General features: G+C 34.5%; 1 protein-coding gene and 1 long non-coding RNA gene across 7 annotated transcripts in view; one reads left to right on the top strand and one right to left on the bottom strand.

The window, feature by feature from the left end:
* Window positions 1–17,413, bottom strand: part of mtt (mangetout) — a 151,754-nt gene that overhangs the window by 54,474 nt on the left and 79,867 nt on the right. The window lies entirely within an intron of this gene.
* On the top strand, window positions 15,991–16,558 carry LOC149268594 (uncharacterized). The gene is made up of 2 exons (XR_016270669.1): window positions 15,991–16,238; window positions 16,313–16,558. It is a non-coding gene; the product is annotated as an uncharacterized LOC149268594 (long non-coding RNA).

Here is a 17,413-nt window from a genome sequence, read left to right as displayed (position 1 = left end):
ATATACATATATATATATATATATATATATATATATATATATATATATATATATATATATATATATATAATGTATATATAGGGGCAGGTCTTGTATAATTGTTGGGTCCTGCGGCAAGTTGCGAGCCCAACAACAACAAAAATCCTGCAGCTACATGGACCCCAGCAAATGCGGTCAAGCTGCTGCTAAGCTTCCCATTTGACGCCTGCACGACGGCAGCGGGTCGAAAAGTAAAAAAGGGTCAGCTTTGGGTCACAGCATTCGATATGATTGCGAAAATTGTGTCACAATGCTTAAAGCCCATCGAATTCCTTATAATATAATATATATATATATATATATATATATATATATATATATATATATATATATATATATATATATATATATATAAATAAAATTATAAAATATTATTTGAGTTACGTTTTTGTTTTTTTGTCAAAAAAAATTAATAAATAAATATATAAAATAAAAATTATAGCTACTACAATATTGCCTAATTAACCCATTATAAGCTGTACTAAAATAATATTTTAAAGAAATTATATGTTTAAAATTCTTCTTAAAACCTTTTTTGTAAAAATTAAGTTTTAGTTACATTTGCAGTACAACTCTGCTTAAAAGTCAATAAAATTAATTTAAAGTAAAAAAAAAAAAAAAACTTTTGATATACAATTTAACCATCATAAAAAAGCAAATATTAAAGCAAAACAATTCTGCTAAAAAATACTGTTTTAATTTAATGCACCTATTAAATGATTAATAAAATTTAATAAAATAAAATTTAGTTTTGAGAACCAAATATATATCAAATTACAAATTTTTTTTTAAAAATATATTAAAGCATAAAATTTTACACTGCTTTAAAATTCAGAAATTAGTTGTTGTATTTAAATAATACTTTACAAAGAAATTAAATTGTGAAAACCAAAATATTTAAAATACAACATTTTTTTATTCAAATTAAAAAAAAAAAAAAAAAAAAAAAAATTATTTTATCTACACCAAAGATTTTTCAAACATTATTAGCTGTATTTTAGAGTACAATAAAACATTTCAAAAATATTTGAAATTCATTTTTTTATGTAACAAAATATTAAGGCTTTAGATTTGATTGCGTCTGCAAGCATAAAAGCTGACTAAATTCTGGAGAATGAAATTTTCTGGCAAAGGCAATAAAGAAGCAACATGACATCCGTTTTCACTCCGTTTGACAGCCATTTTAATATGCAACCAATGGAGGCGGCTGCGATAGCCCCACTTAAGAGCGGGACAGTTGCACTGTCTATGTAGATGTCTGTGTGTGTGTGACTGTGTGTTTGTGTTTGTGCAAAATTGATATTATGCAAAAAAGGGTCAAATGTGTTACATGTTTGTTTTACGTTCGCTTCTCGTTTATTCCGCCTATTCATATATATATTTTGGTGCTGTTTGTGCTGTATTTTCTGAAGTTTTTTTTTTTTTTTTCGGGCGCTGAAATCGTTTTTCTGTGCCACGCACAAATTGTACTTTATGGATTAAATACGCCGTTCGCTTGTGCAATGTCAACGGAACTGAAATGAAAATGGGGACGCATTGGGGCGCCGAACTGGCCGTTAATTAAACGACAAACAAACAACTCCCAAAGAGGCTTAAATACGTAAAACAACTGCGCTTCGCTGAAGCTCAAGCTGCCTAATTAGTGCGAAATGTGTCCCTTTTACAGATTACTCAAATGCTTACCTAACACACGAACTAAAACAACAACAACGACAACAAAGAAAAGGAAGTGATATTCATTTATTCATGAAAAAGTCAGTTTTGATTATGTTACCGTTTTCTTTAAGACAATTGAAAATGATTAGCTAATTATATAATAATCACACTTGAGTAACTTTTGTTGAGATCCTAAAGTGAGAGAGATATGGTGTGAGGTCAGGGTTAGCTTTGTAGCAGCTGCAAAGTTTGCCTAGAATAAAATGTATTTTCTGAATAGAATTTTCACACAGATTTCCTTTTTGTCCAATGGAATATTGAAAATTGATTCAGTGTAAACAAATTAAAATTAAAAGTTAATTTGTGTAATGAAAAATAAATACTAAAATAAATTTTATTTATATATTATCACTATTCCTTGCCTTGTAATAATTTATTTATTTTTCATCAGCTTAGAAAAGTAGGCAGGTTTTCCATTTAAATAATTTAATTGATAAATGTAGAATAAATCAAAATAATAATTTGTTATAAAAGCCGAAGAACTCACTTGCTAGTGTTTAATATTTAAGTTAGTTTTTATGTCTAATACATCAAATAGAAAATATAATAATGATTAATAATTATTTTTTAATGAAATAAAAATAAATACTTTGTTTTACAAATATAAATTGTGGGACATAAATTAAAAGAAAATCAACAAAAATATTTAAAATGAATCGCATGTAAAAGAAATATTAATATTAATATTAATATGTAAACCTGTTCATTCCGCCTGCCGTCTCTTCATCCGTTCGTCTGTATACCCTTCCACCTACCCATCCCAAGATATCACAACAATAAACAATTAAAGCCTTAATTTCTACTTGTTTACACATTCTATTACAAGGAACATACGTTTTTAAATAATAAATTTTAATAAAAGGTATCGTAATTTACTCAAAGATGTTTCATTTCAATCATTTAAGTAATTCAAACAATTACAATAGAAACGCATTTTGGCAAGTATCTGGTTCAACTAATATTTTAATTGACATTCAGAATTTCTGGCCAAAGTGAACAAGTAGCTGAAGCAGAATACTACCAAAGCTGCAAGAATTTCCATTACATTTCAATTATAATCATAAACAGATTTTTAAAGGCAGCTCACAACAGTTCAGCCAGTTCAGCCAGTTCAACAAAAGTTCGAAGCAAAAGTTAATAAAACTTTCAATAAATGTCCACAATTCGAACTTTTCTGCATTTCGCACTGAGCTCGCTTCTATTCAATGATTGAAGTTAATTTGATTGCCAAAATGTTGCATTCAATCTGCATCCATTTGTCACATTCATCAAAAGCAACATTTGAAATGGTTATGGATACATAGATACATATATATTTGAGCTCTATTTCCAGAGAGTGGTGAATATTTTTGGCATTTTATATGGCTTTATACAATACATCATATATGTATGTCTATCCACATAACAGAGATTGATTGCATTGTCAGGGGTAGCCGCAGAAGCAACCGCTGCTGCTGCCAAATCAGTGTCAGTTCATGCAACATGCACAACATGAGGTCCTTGCGACATGCACATATATCCTGCTGACTATGACTAACTGAATGAGGCTCAAAGGCTCTCTGCTCAGCTCTGTGTGAAGGTAAACTGGGTAAGATATACATACGTCTGCATATGAAACATGCGCATGCATTTCAGCTCTCGGATTCTGTTGCAAATGCAATTTGAATTTGAACTTGAATGCGTGTGTTAACTGTAACGTGAGGACTCATTGCACGGCTCGCAGCATTGGCCACATCTTGTACAAAGGCTAATTAATTTAATGCTCTTTCTGGCTAAACACCAACTCTCTCTCTCTCTCTGCTCTTTTCAGCTCCGTTCATAGCGCGTCACGCACGCCAGCTTTGGAGCCAGTCAGCACTCGTGCACATTTAATTAGACGCTCCTAAATATGCATAATAATCGTAATATACTTGGCTAAGCATGAATGGCATTATACCAGCCACATTATTTTCTTCTTTTTCTACTTTTTTTGGGTATAGTGAGACAAACGGAAATGGCTGCGCAGACACCCAAAAGCAGTTAGCCAACTGCAGAAGCAAAGCAAATGGTGCCAGACAGCAGACGGCATGCAACATTCAGGCGACCTTTTTTGCTTTCGCCTTTGCTTTTTTTTTTTAATGGTGTCAGGCGAAAGTGCAACCCAAGCAGGTTCCATAAACTCGACACTTGAGTGGCAATTAAAGCTCGACAGGTGCTGCCTTGAGATTGCTAGAGATGAGCGTTTAGTAGACAAAGTTGTGTCAATAAGTAGAAGAGGGAGAATTTGAAGCTCAGCTTGAAGCATGCAATTTGGGCGATTTATATATAATTTGCAAATAAATTTTATTTATAAAAGAAAATTAAATTGTTTACCATCAATAATTAATGCTTAAAAATATTAATTATTTACTTTAAGCAAATTAAATATTTTTCATTTTAATTTAATTTAATTTTTTAATTCTCTTTTATAGAAAAATATGTATATATTATATATAAAAATTAAAGTTAAATTAAATTAAATTAAAATAAAAAATACTTATTAAATAAATAATTAATTTATTTTTTTTATATTTTATTTATTTTTATTTATTTGTAATATTTAAATTAGATTCTTTATAAATATTTTTAGTTTTTATTTTAGTTATTTTTTATTATTATATATAAAATTATACTTAACTTTTATTATAATTTATTATTTTATAATTAAATGAGCTAATTATTCATAATTTGTTGACTTTTGTTTAGCCATTTACATTAGCATAACGGGATCGGAGCTATTGCCTCATGAATTCAGTGAGCAGCTATTCTCTAGAGCCTCTTTATCGTTCTTCACCTCAACTTAGTCTCTTTTAAAAGACCAATCTCAGTGAGTAATAAAAACTTTTTCAAAGTTTGAAAATAGCAGTGAGAGAGGAGTTGGAGCACGTTCAGAGAGCAGAACTTTCGTTTTGAAAGAGAAAAGTGTCTCCACTCTCTTATTTCAGCTTCACAGTCAGCAGCTTCAGCTAAATTGTAAAACTTTTAGGGAAGTGTCGTCCAATAAGCACACTTATCGCATCTATATTGATTACTATGCATATCCTACTAGCTTCTCCTCCTGACTTTTTCAATGTTTTATTTTTTTTTATTTTTAGTTTTTTTTATAAGACAAAATATTTAATTTTACATTATTAAAATAATAAATAAATAAAAAAATATATATAAATAATTTTAATATATTAAAATAAAATAAATAAATAATAATAATAATAATAATTTAAATTTACATAAAATTTATAGATTTTTTTTTTAAATTAAATTACAACTCACTTTTCTAAGCTAAATTAATGTAGAAATTGAGCAAGAAAAAGTCTTTCAACTTGTTTATTCATATATTTAATGCTAACTAATTATTGTTAGCGAAATATTTTATGAATTATCACGCTGTCATCTCTCTCGATGTCAACTCTACTCAGGCAGAGGCATTTGTAGGTGTGGAGGTGTGTGTAACTCGTATAATGGCACTTAATTATTTTCGCTTAGAGCTGCCATGTGTGCGAGAAGGGTGTGTGGGGGTGGGAGTGCGAGAGTGTGAGTGCGAGTGTGTGTTTATACACGTGTAGACCACAGAGGAACATTTGAGATACATAACGACAGCTGAATGGGCCAGGCTCTCTGTATATACATATCTCGTTCTATCTGGCAGAGCGGGCGACCCTAATGACTGGCGTTTGATAATACACATGTTCTCCCAGCCAGCTGCCTAGCTCTGACTGGCTGACTGACTGAAGGTTGACTGCTTTCGACAGGTGCTCAGCATGCAGTCTAATTGCCAAAAAAAAAGATGGAGAAAAAAAAGTTGAGAGTAGAAGAGAAGTGTATTCTCACTTTTCTCCACATAAATGTTCGGTTCACACACAAAAATGTAATTAAGTTATTATCTCCGCTGCCATTACTTTGCCGAGATGTGGGCGTTGCTTTAGTTTCTGGCAGCTGGCTGATTGCGTGTCAGCACATCACACGCCGCGTCTCGCCACGTGCCGCCCCGTCCCGCCTCGCCCCACTGTCGATAGGCGAAAAGTGCAAGCTGTAAAGAATTTTCCGGCAAGCTAGCTGCACTTAATGAGCTCCAGTGACCGGTAGCTTAGCGCTCAAAGTTCACTTCAGACTCACGCGCCAGATTTGAAGATGAGCGTCTAACATTCTAATGCCGCTAAACGCAATTTCTTGCAGCGTAAAACTTTTAATTTGACTACATGTTAAAAGAACACACACCACAGTAAAAGGAACAGACACGCGTGTCTTATATAGCGACAGCATGGGATATGACATGCCGCAGCTCAACGTGTGTCAGCTGCCAGCACACACCCACACACACACGCACTGATAGAACCCACCACCACTCCATCAACCCACCACACCGACACACACATGCATATTTCATAAGGCCAACACGCACACGTACGCACTATAAACACTAATACGAGCATAGCGCGAGCCGAAAAGTCGAAATTTATGTGCTGCATAAATATAAATTTCAATTTTTTGTTGTTTTTTTTTTGTTGCTCTCGTTTTTTGTTGCTGTATTAGCTGTTTCTCTTTTTAGGTACATCGACCCGTCGGCCCGCACACACCTTGCTCCCGCCTCCCCCTCCGCCTGCAGCTGGCCTAGCCTTAGCTCTATTTTCGTTGGCTTTCATTGGCTGCCTGCTCAGCGAAACAGCTGAGCTGAGCGGCAGGTTGTGGGCCGTCTTTGATGTGTAGCCCGAGCTTGAGGCTTGTAGTTTCAGTCAACGCAGACTGCGTAAATATTGTTGGCATTCAGACAGCTCAGCTCCTCCAGGCAATACAGAAGGAGATAGATAGAGAGAGCGGGAGCGAAAGAGCCTGGCAACCACTTAGACAGCTACTTACATACAGAAACAGGCATTCTCATATGCCTTTGTCGTGCATACAAAAGCCGACGCTAGTTACAGTTAGCAGACTCTCAGCTACTCTGCTCGAATTTCCAATTGGAAACACCTTTGGGTTATCATGAAATCCTCTTGATGATAACTCGAAGGTGTTTCCGATTGGCTGGAAATGAAATTTATTTCTAAACAGCAAAGAGTTGAATATCTTTATATGAATAATTTATTTATATTATGAAGTCTACTTGGTTTGTATTTTTCTTCATGTAAATTTATATTATTTATAAAGCTTTCTTTTCTAGTCAAATAGAAATAAGAATCAATTTTTATAAATCCAGAAATCTTTGAAATTTTTCAAATATTTTTATTGTTATTGTATATAATTATATTTAATATATTGATGTTTAATTTTATTTTTACTACAATAAGTATTTACTATACAAGAAACTTATTTTAATTATTTATAAAGTAATATAAAATATATAAAATTATTTAAAAATCTGCTGGCTTTCATATCCACATTCAAGTCCTGCCCCAAAGACCAGTTGCCCTAAGCTGCATATTCCCCAAGGACAGCAGTACAGTTGTTGCAAATACCCTAGATTTGTCTTATTATTTTTGTTTTTATCGCCGCATGACAAACTTTAGCTGAATATTTTGATATTTTATAGATGGCTGCGCTTAATTGCGTGCTTGGCATCGCATGCAGGGACCTTAGTCTAGGGCCTTATTAAAGTCTGGCCGAGCACTTCGTCTTAGCACAGCGTCATAAATACTGCTCTTTAAGCCGAAATAGTGCCCACTGATAGTGATAGCAACAATAGCTGCTGGAACTATCTGGCAAACGAAATGAGCTCCAGACGAAAGCGAAAGCAGATGGCAGATTCAATGTCAGCGGAAAATCAAGAAAATTAAGACATTTCCTCTCGTCAGCTGTTTGTGAAACTTTTTAACTATTATTTCATTTGCGAGCATTTTTTTTTTTTCCTTTTTTTTTAATAGAAATCTTCAGCTGTTACCCGCTGAATTGCAATAAATTGTGAGTGCAGTGTGAGCAATGCGAGATTAAAGTTAAGCGCATAAGACTGAAGTTTTTATTAAACAGATTTAAATATATATGAAATAAAGAATTGTTTATTTCTTAAGAGTCGTAGAATATAAATCACAAAATAAGAAAGCAACAAAAATTAAGTAAAATAACTTGACTGATAAAAAATAAAATTTAAAAAAATGAAGTAAATGTAAATAGGCATACATTATAAATAAAAGTTGGTGTAAGCTTACATATAAAAATAAATATAAATAAAAGTTAAATAATATAAATATAAGTACCAAAGCAAGAAGATATGTTAAAATATAAAAAAATAATCATAAATAAAAATGATGTAATAATTAAAATAAATAAAAATAATTATATATAAATGGTAATTATATACAAATAAATAAAAAAAAAAATTAAACTGCAAAAATAAATGGAAATAATAAAATATACAAATTAATAATTTATAAGCACATCAGCAGTGGGTAAAATAATAATAATATATATATATAATTGTAATATATATATATATATATATATATATATATATCAAAAAATAATATTAAACGCAAAAATGATTTACCTCTGTAAAAGACATAGAATATTTATCTGAAAATAAAACAAAAAATATATAAAGAAATTAAAAACGAAATTAAATAATATAAGTATATATTAATATAACTGTAAAAATGAATATTTTTATATATTTAAATTAAATGAATTTTATACATTTTCATAAATGAGTAAAAATATGAATATTAAAATTAATAATATTATAAGTTATTACATATAAAAATTTAAAAAGCAAATAAGGTTAAATATACCTTCACCTCAATAACAAATATTTGGGTCAGATATAGACAATTCTCAGTCAGATTTTAATCATTAAATAGTTTTTAAATAATGCATTATTACGTCATTACAGACATTATAATGTCTGAATTTATATGATATAGTTTCCGCTAAGATTCTGTTAGTTATTATTTATCAAGAATTTTGTTCAATAAGTGGGACCCGTTTCATATTCAATACTAAAACCTATATACCTTTTGTATTTTTTCATAGTTCGTAAATATAGTTAGGCTAAATATGACAAGCGTATTTAATTGAATGACCAACGCTTGAGCTTGAGTATATATATATATATATCTATGTGTGTATGTTTATATGTTATCTAAACAAAATGAATATTTGCTCGGCACGCTCAAACTAATGGCAATCAATGTTTACGCAAAAACCACTCAAGTTGACATCTAATTAGGGAACAATTGTCAAAATCAACTATGGTAATAGGCATATTCCTCGCTGCTAGGGGAAATCTATTTTAATCAGGCAATTGGTATTTTATTTGGGCCGGCGATTGTGATATGAAAATGAACTCACATTCGGCTACTGACAGGACAAATAACCGAATGGTCAAATGGCAGCAAATGGCCACAGAAATAACAGCAATGGCAAGAGCATTAGCCGCAGTTCAGCTTTTCAAATGGGGCGTATTCGCAATTCGAGGACAGCAGCAACAACAGCAGCACTAGAGAAAAACAAAGCAAAATGTTAATGGCAAGCAAATGTGTATGTGGAAATGTCGCATAAATCACACGACATACAACACACAACACACAGCACACAACACACAGCGTACGACACAGGCATAAGTGTTGTACTCGTCCGAGTACCTCCTCTCTCAGTCGACTGGGGGCAAGTGCAATTTTCACCTCCTCTGGACACGCCCCCTCGGCGCCCTTACATTTGGCATGACATATTGGTTAGCGCTGGCTTATAAAATATATGTGCGAGCTGCTTTGTTTTGGCACGTGACTTGCACGGCAATTGCGGGGCTAACGCAAATTGAAAACAACAACAAATTCGTTGCCTACTTACAGGCGACGGCCATTTGTAATGTCCTCCTGGCTGGCGCTTGTCGCCTAGTAATGCTCGCTTGTCGTCTTTGAGCCGTGACACGAGCACGACGCACTGAAATTGCCTAGGAGTAAGAAGTCGCAGCTTCAGTAGTACCTCTGAGACTGAGTCTAGACGGAAGTGCCTGACTGGGAGTTACTCTGTAGCCCATGATGAGCAGGGGTGTGAAATTAGCTATGGATGTGTGTATAAAAACATTGGGCTAAATTTGGTTTGGTAGCTCGATTCAGAATTAACCAGCAGCTGGTTCACAGTGAGTTGCATAAATTTATGTATACATTTATTATACCTTTCGCTTACTTATGGTCGAGTCGACACTACTCCTCTGGGAGCTGCCCTCTCCACAATGACGAGCAGCTATTCTATGCATTCATACTGCTATCTATATATAGACATATGCAAAGTAGTCGCTTAATTCATTTGATGTGCCTTAATCTGGCACTGAAAGACATTTCGTGAGTTATGGGTATCAAGTCCAATATTCAAGGCTAAGAGAATGTGGAAATCAACGCTATAAGTGTTTGAGATGTGGGCGATAAGTCTGGGAAGTCATGTCTTTGTACACAATTGAAGTCTCATTTAGTTTTCGAGATGAGTATAGCTATAAATAAATATATATTATATATAATACATATGCATAGAAGCAGATGAAAGTAACGGCAGATAAAAAGCTCCAAATTGATGCGCTTGTTTGGAAATAATATATACTTTATAATAATAGTATATACTATATATTTTATACGTAGTGCAGACAGCCACGCCTTCTTCTGCCTGTGACCAATTGAATTCTGAATGCAATGGATATTGCACTGGGCTCAAATTATATTAAGTATACGTATAACTTAAATATGCTTGCCAAATCATTATGCCCCGAATATCTCTTTTTCAATGAATTCATTATATGTACAAATATTTTAATGTTATATTGAAAGATAATATTCATAAATAAGACCTTAATATATCGAATATATATGTATATAGTAGATCCGTATGGAGTCGGCCGTCCATAACAATAATAATAAAAAATTATATAAAAAAAATCCTTAAAGATCCATAAAAATCATTCAATGTACTCAAGGTACATATGAGCATTCATGAGTATTGAATGAGATGACTTTTCTTATTAGAAACCATTATAGACAGAACTTCATAAATGCTCAACTCACACTCTCGCTGCTTTACTAAACTTAAAAACTGTCGGCTATAAATTTTATTAATTTTCACATTTAAAGTAATTTTGAGCAATAATTTAAGTCAGCAGCTGCTCTTAAATCTCTGCCAGCGGGCATAAAATGTAAACTCTTCATTTAAGTCGAGCAATTTGTGAGTTCCGCCAACGTGAGAGAGGCGCAAAAGGTGGCCACAGTTAAATGGCCATAAGGTGGACGAGGCATAAATCCGATTAAAATGTGCGGCACGTGTCACGAGCTAAAACTATGCGCAGTTGAATTCACAGATGCAGTTTGACTTTGCTTTGTTTTAATGCTGAATTGTTGAGTTCGGCTACAAAATAATAATCCGCTTGCTTTGTGAACCCACAAAATAGTACATATATATAGAAAATAAAATATATATGTATGTATAAAAAGCATATTTAAACCAAAAAGCGAACGTCCTTTTTATACCCTGAACCCATTGAAAATGGGAAATCAGGGTATAATGGTTTTGTGAAAAGTATGTAACAGGCAGAAGGAATCATCGCAGACCCCATAAAGTATATATATTCTTGATCAGCACGACGAGCTGAGTCGATATAGCCCTGTCCGTCTGTCCGTCCGTCCGTCCGTCCGTCCGTCCGTCCGTCCGTCCGTCCGTCCGTCCGTCCGTCCGTCCGTATGAGCAAAAGGATCTCAGAAGATATAAGAGCTAGAGAGCTGAAATTTGGCATGCATACTCGTGTATACCATAGGCAGTACAAGTTTGCTTTATTTTTTCGATAACTCGTCCGATAACTTTTTTATCGAGAATAATCGAAAAATCGACATTGTTTTTTCAGCTTAATTTGAACATTTGTAGACCTGGAGACTTCAAATTTGCGTTGTATATAAAGTTAGTAGATGCAAAGATTTTGTAATTTACAGATTTTGGATACCACGCCCCCTTCTCCCCCAATTTGTAAAAAACGCATTTCAAGTACTAGAGACTTGTGCTTTGGAATGGACACACATTTTAGCTACATGATTACGCTCTAAAAGTTTTATTAGGATCGTATGTCTACAAAAGAAATTATTCAACAAATAAATTCTCACACTGCAGTGCAGCCCAAGCGCAGCCGCTGCTAGCTGCGCAGTTTACAGAGCGCGTGCTTATACGTGCATGTGTATGTATGTGTGCATAATAGAAGTCCAGAATGATTAGAATATCAGTTTGGAGGGTTCAGGGTATCTCCTAGTCGAGCAGTCTCGACTGGAGCCTTCTTACTTGTTATATTTATTTTCTGTGCTAACCAAAAGCGCAAAGTCATGACAAAAACAAGCAAATAAATTGACATATGTGTGTGAGTGTGTGGGTGTGTGTGAAGAGTATGTTAGAGTGTGCTTATGTATGCATGTGTGTGTGTTCATGCTTTTGTTTATTTGTTCTTGTTTTACGTTGCTGGCTCTTGGTATATTTTTTTTTTCTTTTTGTTTGTTTCTTTTTTTTTTGTGTGTTTTTTGGGTTGCCAACTCCCCTGAATTACGCCTGGATATGAGCAACAAAAAGATCATTACCACAGTGTCTATTGTCTGACGTTTTCGAGAATGCTTAGCATTCCAGCAGGCTTTTATTCGCAGCACACACACACACATGCACAGTGCACAAAACTAAGTACTAAATATTTTATAGCTTTATATATTTAATACACACATCTACAATATATTTTTGTATGCCTGCGACTAATAAATAGCGAGCTGGCATATTTACGGCTATAGCCGCTAGCCGAACAAAAGGAAAACATATATCTGACAACACACACACATAAATATATATACATATATGTATGTGAATTCATGTAAATATACACGTATTTAATTCGACATCCTCAAGTGTGCTTTAATTTGACTGCGGCCCATCAATTTGGTGTGCCGTGCCGTGATTTTGTTGCCTCTTGTGTGCGGCATTTGTTTTCATTACGTTTTATGACATGAATTTGATGCGATATGCCCTGCCCCAACCCGACTGAGTTGAGCTTTTAATAATATATATTTTTGGACTCGAGTCGTGGCCGCGCAGCCTCTTTGAAAAGTTTTCTCTTCTCGCCGGGCATCGTATTAAATTGCTAATATTATATGTCGCATCGAGCCGCAGTTGGCCGGGAAGGAGTGAGACAAGACAAGACAAGAGCCAAAGCTCCATTTAACTTTTGGCTCAGCGAACTCAATTAAAGCTTATCTAAAAACAATTTAAAATTAAGCACTGGTCATTGCAATAAAACAACATCCGAGTATCTGGGCAAAAAAAGTGCGGTAGAGTCCATAAAAGAGCTCGTAAAGCTGCGGGCCATCCCACGCACACACACACACACACACACATACAAACACAAAAAGTGGAGCCAGCTACTGCAAACATTAATTGCATAATTAGTGGCGTTTATCTGACGTTGGGCTGACTCTGCTTTTAGCCACGCTTCATGGACACATTTTAAAGCGGGTCAAAATGCTGGCAGTGGAACGAATTGCAGACGAGGCCACGGCTCTCTGGGCGGCTCTGACAGCCACCTTTTGGCTGCCACATCAAATTGACTTAATCATCAAAGTTTCCACCGCTGCGAAGTATGCCAAAACTTTTGCGTGTTGCAGCAGTCAACTCACAAATTTTTGTTGGTTAGTTTACCCGTTGTTTATTTATTTTTTCCCCTAGTTTCTGAACTTGATGTATATAAATACGTGAACGGCGAGGCGTGAATCGCAGCCACGCTTGACAAGTTTCACTCTCAGCATTTGGCGAGAAGCAAACATAAACCTCAACTCAGACAGTCTACATAAAACTTAAGTGTGTTCCCAATTTAAGTATTTGTAAATTTGGGGAATAATTTGGATATTAGGAAGTGGTAGTACATATAAAATTGTGGGCATATTCATAATATATAAATATAAATGAATAGCTCTTGAATGAAATACGGAATTCATTTAAAGACTGCCCAGATTTTTATTTAAATTTTTTATATTTATTATATATATATTTTTTTTAATTTAACAAAATGTTTAGCTGACGACTAAAATAAACGAAATGTTTAACAGCATTTATATTTAAATTTTCCTGATTGCAAATATTTAATATTTACTCCAAATATGTTAATATTACAAGACTTATAAGAAAATGTCCATTTGGACATTGATTAAATTTGGAGACAAGTATAATACAAAAACTTCAGTCCAATGAATGCCATTTTCCAATATCTAGATTTTTCGTAGTAAATTATTCAACACGAAATTCATTACATAATTTAATTTAATAATACTCTTACCTTACTATAGTTTTTATATACATACACATGTATAAGTCATACATTTATATATTATATATTTATGTATATAGTAGAATTCGGTCGAGAATTCTTTTATGAGCAAACTTATACGGGTATAACGACGGTCCCTTGAGTGTCGTTATAACCGGATGCTACTGAGTTTCTATATTTATATGACAATCGAAAGGGAGTATTGCCTACATTAAACTCTTTTTACTTAACGAGAGTTTTCATTATATTGATTACATAATTTATTTTTATTTCCATAAAAAACTTTTACCTGACAGCCCAACCTCCTTTTGTCTAATATCCCACAATTAAATTAAATAAATGTTGATTAACATCTACAAATATTTATATTTATTTCTCTTTCTATTTCTCAATTAACAAAATCCACCGGCCAGGCACAAGGAGATTTGCTCCTCTGGAACTGCACAACCTCATCGTTTGCTTATTCCATGCAGCGAGCGTAGAACTTTGCTCGAGTTGAAGTTGAACGCAGCTTGGCTATTCCCGTTTCCGCAGAACGTCGTTTGGACCTACGCCTGCGCCACCCACTGCCTCCCAGCATTACCAGCCGCGCCCCTTCCCGCTGCACACTCTGTCAGCATTTGCTTGCGCGAGCAACTATTTGATTTTCTAATTATTTGACTCATGAGAATTTATGGCGTGTCTGGGCAACAGGTAAGGCCTGATGCGAATGCGAATTGTAAATGGGCTTTAAAGGCCTTTTCCTCTTGGGCCATAAATAAATTAACGCTTCTCCTCTCTGGCAAGCTGTGGTTGGCCTGCGTGCGGTGGATCGGTGGCTCATTAGGGGCATTTAATTATTTCAGCTATAATTCCAAGCTGCATGCGGCATAATTAATTAGCTTTCGGCTGCCACACGACACACGACACATGATGTTTGACTTTCACGAGCAACACTCCTCAGCCATACGAGTATTTATTTTTATCAAATTAATTTTCTGAGCAAGAAATGTGTGTGGCTTTGCTTTTGTATACATATTTTTAAATCAAAACTCGAGAAATGCTAAAGTGAAACAAAATTGAGCATTTGCTGCTCAGATGTGAGTGAGGTAGAGAGAATGAGAGAGAGAGAGGGATTGCTCAAATCCAAAATTTGTAATTAATTATAGTGCATTAAAATGCAATTAGATGCCAGTAGATGCCAAATGGACTCGGCCAACATTCCTGACAATGACAAACTGATGCAAATAGGCAAAGTGCCCGCCAGAGTTTAAGGAACATAATTAACTCTTACAAGCATTAGTGTTTACTTTATTTATAGATAGTTATTTATGAGAAGCTTATAGGCTTTAAATATGTAAATGAATTGAGATATGCTAATATAACCGTTGAGAGATATAACTGTATTGCGTGAGCTAATAAAAGCATTTGGAAATTGAATTGCAGTAAAAGCAGAAATAGCTTAAAATGTTAAACTGCTTTCAATTGCTGGGTTATTATATGTATATGCAGCAGTATATTATTAAAAGGTTAACTGCTCGATTGACTTGGATATTGGGCAGACATGTTAACTTTATATGTTAACTTTAGACATTAATTTTATATGTTAACTTTACATGTTAACTTAGGCAACTTAAGCTAAGCAGACAATTAAACATACATATAATATATATAATTAAACATATATATAATATATTCTAAAATTTATAAAACATTCTTACATGGGATAAATCTTTTTTTAAGTGAAAAAAATGTAGAGTGTAGTAAATTCGGGTTAGGCTTATGAAATGATTAAGACATTGAAGCTTTAGGTCAATGGTTGAGGTTGGTCTTCTCCTAGTTCATGTGCATGGGCTGAGAGAGCTTGGAGCTGCAGTGCCAAGTCGCCTTGGATGAAAACTTAATCTCTCTAGGCACTCATGCAACACTAAGTATGAAGCTGATCAATTTTCAATTTAATTTATTTTCAATTTGAGCCTGTATAATACCCAAAAGGGTAAAAGGAATATATATAATTACGCATATACATATATATAAATATATATATATTTAAGCCATGAAAAATACTTGTCAAAAGCCGCTTAGAGACTTGAAATTCTAATCTTTTATTATCAACATCTATTTCTAAACTCTTATTATCAACATCTAGATCAGCTTTAAGCACGGCAAGGACACCATTAAATGCTTTATAAAAAATTAAAGTTTTAGCATCAAATCTCTATTCAAAGCTCCAACTCAAGTGACGCTAAATAAAACGACTTAAAAATTCGTGAAGGCAACTTTTCCTCATTTTTTTCTTCCTTTCGCCTTTAGTTATCGATGTCAAATGAGAGATTTAAGGGCAGCCATTCCTTTGGCTCGGCAACAGGAAATGAGAAACGCCAGGTGTAAGATTTGTAGCCAAGAAAAACTTTGCCCGGCCAAAGGGCGAACAGCTAAAAAGGCAAAAACTCAAGTTATTCAAAGGTTGATTTAAATTTGAATACAACGCCAGATATTTCAGTGGCTACAATTGAGAATAGTATGCCGTAATAAATCATTAGTAACTTATAAAAACCATCCACATATTCGTTTTACTTTACGGCTTTGCCAATGGCAGCACCAGATTCATGGTGCAAAATTTACTATACCAGACATTTATCATTCGAGTCAGCTGTAGCTGCTGCTGCTGCTGCTGGTGCTGCTGCTGGTGCTGCTGCTGGTGTTTCTGCTGCAGATCTCTGGAAAATATATTGCATACGCCATGCATGCCAAATCGCATTTTAATGCTCGAGTCTCAAGCTGAAAACTTCTGTTTAACGTGACTGAAGACGATGCAGCTCCCACTTGATGAATTGACTCCCAAAAGAAATTGCTGATGGGAAATATAAAACTATCTGTGAAAGAGCTGCAGATTCATGTGGCCAAAAGGGCATATGATAAATGCGTAACGAGCTGCTCTGCTTCATTAATAGATGGGATGCCGTTATAATTAAGCAAAGGTCAGTCAGGGCCCGTACGACAATGTGTCAAGGACCGCCCCTTTGGGCGGCTGGGCGTAGTTATCACGGCACACACGCTGAACGTGACCAACTAAACTGAGAGTGAAACTGAAACACAGCCGAACACATGACAATGCCAGCTAAGCTGGAGATTTGTATAGAGACCGGGGCACCTGTAATTATTGGACAGAGTTAAGCCCAACCTATATCCTGGCTGTTCAGCCGGCTGAGAGCTGCTCCCATTGCTAATGGGCTTAAACTGGAAATACAATTTTCAAAAGACAGGCGATTGTTGCCCTAGCAAGGAAATTAAATATCCTGCTGGAGCTGTTGCTGTTGCTGTTGCTCGTGTTGCTGCTGCTCCAGCTCCTGCTCCTGCTCCTGCCGGGATAGCAGATTTTAACACAGATACACGCACACACACACACGCGCA

Source organism: Drosophila arizonae, chromosome 5 (genome assembly GCF_054131065.1).
Source record: "Drosophila arizonae isolate 15081-1271.41 chromosome 5, UAZ_ARI_1.0, whole genome shotgun sequence".
NCBI lineage: Eukaryota > Metazoa > Arthropoda > Insecta > Diptera > Drosophilidae > Drosophila > Drosophila arizonae.
This window is presented reverse-complemented; position numbering and strand designations above follow the sequence as displayed.